The following is a 3,609-nucleotide window of genomic DNA, read 5'->3' as shown; positions in this document are numbered from 1 at the left end:
TGGTCGAGGGTTGATGAGAACCCTTCACTGGTCGAGGGTTGATGAGAACCATTCACTGGTCGAGGGTTGATGAGAAACCCTTCACTATCCTTCGTTTGATGAGAACCCTTCACTGGTCGAGGGTTGATGAGAACCCTTCACTGGTCGAGGGTTGATGAGAACCCTTCACTGGTCGAGGGTTGATGAGAACCCTTCACTGGTCGAGGGTTGATGAGAACCCTTCACTGGTCGAGGGTTGATGAGAACCCTTCACTGGTCGAGGGTTGATGAGAACCCTTCACTGGTCGAGGGTTGATGAGAACCATTCACTGGTCGAGGGTTGATGAGAACCCTTCACTGGTCGAGGGTTGATGAGAACCCTTCACTGGTCGAGGGTTGATGAGAACCATTCACTGGTCGAGGGTTGATGAGAACCCTTCACTGGTCGAGGGTTGATGAGAACCCTTCACTGGTCGAGGGTTGATGAGAACCCTTCACTGGTCGAGGGTTGATGAGAACACTTCACTGGTCGAGGGTTGATGAGAACCATTCACTGGTCGAGGGTTGATGAGAACCCTTCACTTTTCTAGGGTTGATGAGAACCATTCACTGGTCGAGGAATGATGAGAACCATTCACTGGTCTAGGGTTGATGAGAACCCTTCACTGGTCGAGGTGGCTCTACTACCATTGCTTCTTCCCCTCCACACTCGTTCCCCTCCACACTCGTTCCCCTCCACACTCGTTCCCCGCCACACTCGTTCCCCGCCACACTCTCCTCCAGATAGGAGACACGCTGGGCACTCCTTACCCTTGCCACTCATTCTCCTTCGCCCTAACAGGGCACTCCTTACCCTTGCCACCTCATTCTCCTTCGCCCTAACAGGGCACTCCTTACCCTTGCCACCTCATTCTCCTTTGCCCTAACAGGGCACTCCTTACCCTTGCTACCTCATTCTCCTTCGCCCTACAGGGCACTCCTTACCCTTGCCACCTCATTCTCCTTCACCCTAACAGGGCACTCCTTACCCTTGCCACCTCATTCTCCTTCGCCCTACAGGGCACTCCTTACCCTTGCCACCTCTTTCTCCTTCGCCCCTAACAGGGCACTCCTTACCCTTGCCACCTCATTCTCCTTTGCCCCTAACAGGGCACTCCTTACCCTTACCATCTCATTCTCCTTCGTCCCTAACGGGGCACTCCTTACCCTTGCCACCTCATTCTCCTTCGCCCTAACAGGACACTCATTGCCACCTTATTCTCCTTCGCCCTAACAGGACACTCCTTGCCACCTCATTCTCCTTCGCTCCTAACAGGGCACTCCTTACCCTTGCCATCTCATTCTCCTTCGCCCCTAACAGGGCACTCCTTACCCTTGCCACCTCATTCTCCTTCGCCCCTAACAGGGCACTCCTTACCCTTGCCACCTCATTCTCCTTCGCCCTAACAGGACACTCCTTGCCACCTAATTCTCCTTCGCTCCTAACAGGGCACTCCTTACCCTTGCCACCTCATTCTCCTTCGCCTCTATCCTTTCAGCCCAACGCAGCCCTGTGATCCTGCAGGAGCAACTGATTGAGTGTGTGTGTATCCCAGTAGACCCTCATTATACACATGCCTGTAGCACACACACACACACACACACACACACACGCACACACGCACACACACACGCACACACGCACACACCCACACGCACACATGCACACACGCACACCGCACACACGCACACACGCACCACACACACACCACACACACACACACACACACACACACACACACACACACACACACACACACACACACACACACACACACACACACACACACACACCACACACACACACACACACTTATCTCTCATCTCATTAGCTCAATGTTCTTATCTTCCTTTTTGCCAGAAGATTACAGAACCCTCTGCCATGACCAGCCTTGGTCATTTTGTGCGTGTGTGTGAGTGTGTGATGAAAGAGCCCTCAGAATTGATTTCCATGCAACTCTAATGTCATACCACTGTAGTCTCCTACGTAATCATATGCCACTGCACTCTCAGCCAAGAGGTGCCACTCTCAGCTAGTAACTGTAGCCTGCATACTGCGACATCTGTCGAGGAGACACATCAACCTGACCGTCAAGCTCTGTCAAGGAGAGTTTTAGAATACCACATATCACAGTATTTATTATACACACATTCCCTCCCTCTCTCTCTCTGTCTCTCCCCACTCATTGAATTCAATTCTTCTCCTTCTCTCAATTCTCTCTCTCCCCACTCAATTGGAATTCAATTCTCTCTCTCCCCCACTCAATTGAATTCAATTCTCTCTCTCCCCACTCATTGATTCAATTCTCTCTCTCCCCACTCAATTGAATTCAATTCTCTCTCTCCCCCACTCAATTGAATTCAATTCTCTCTCTCCCCACTCAATTGAATTCAATTCTCTCTCTCTCCCCACTCAATTGAATTCAATTCTCTCTCTCCCCACTCATTGAATTCAATTCTCTCTCTCCCCACTCAATTGAATTCAATTCTCTCTCTCCCCCACTCAATTGAATTCAATTCTCTCTCTCTCCCCACTCAATTGAATTCAATTCTCTCTCTCTCCACTCATTGAATTCAATTCTCTCTCTCTCCTCCTCCCCACTCAATTGAATTATCTCTCTCTCTCTCTCCTCTCTATCGTCTCTCATCTCTCTCTCTCTCTCTCTCTCTCCCTCCTCTCGTCTCTCTCTCTCTCTCGTCTCTCTCTCTCTCCTCTCTCTCTCTCTCTCTCTCTCTCTCTCTCTCTCTTCATCTCTCTTCTCTCTCTCTCTCTCTCTCCCCCTCTGTCTCTCCCCATTCAATTCAATTCAATTCAAGGTGCTTTATTAGCATGGGAAACATATGTTAATGTCACCATAATAATAAACAAAAGTTAAATGAACAATACAAATGAACATTAAACATTACACATACAGAAGTTTCAAAACAATAAAGACATATTATGTGCATATAGTTAAAGTACCAAAGGGAAAATAAATCAACATAAATATGGATTGTTTTTACAATGGTGTTTGTTCTTCACTGGTTGCCCTTTTCTCGTGGCAACAGGTCACACATCTTGCTGCTGTGATGTCACACTGTGATATTTCACCCAGTAGATATGGGAGTTTATCAAAATTGGATTTGTTTTCTAATTCTTTGTGGGTCTGTGTAATCTGAGGGTTATATGTGTCTCTAATATGGTCATACAGTTTCCACCTCATTTTGTGGGTAGTGTGCAGAAAGGTTTTTTTTGTACCTGAGGAAGAAATGTCCTGAAACAACACAAAAAGCTAATTTTTCAAATTATTATTATTATTATTATTATTATTAACAACATGGATTCAACCAGCGTGTGCCCAGTGGTGTGTGTGTGTGTGTGTGTGTGTGTGTGTGTGTGTGTGTGTGTGTGTGCGTGCGTGCGTGTGTGTGTGTGTGTGTGTTTGTATACCCGATGTGTTCAACAGTGTCTTTAAGTCCAATATAAACTCAACTTACCCTATTAGCAGGAAAACGCCCAAGCAACGAACCATAAAGATGGTTAAAGGAATCATCTGAGAAACAGTTCTGACGGCTTAGGGAAGCACTGCCATTGGCTTGGACCAAATCCCC

This window comes from Oncorhynchus kisutch, linkage group LG9 (assembly GCF_002021735.2).
Source record: "Oncorhynchus kisutch isolate 150728-3 linkage group LG9, Okis_V2, whole genome shotgun sequence".
Classification (NCBI taxonomy): Eukaryota; Metazoa; Chordata; class Actinopteri; order Salmoniformes; family Salmonidae; genus Oncorhynchus; species Oncorhynchus kisutch.
The sequence above is the reverse complement of the archived record's forward strand: the minus strand, read 5'-3'. Positions refer to the sequence as shown.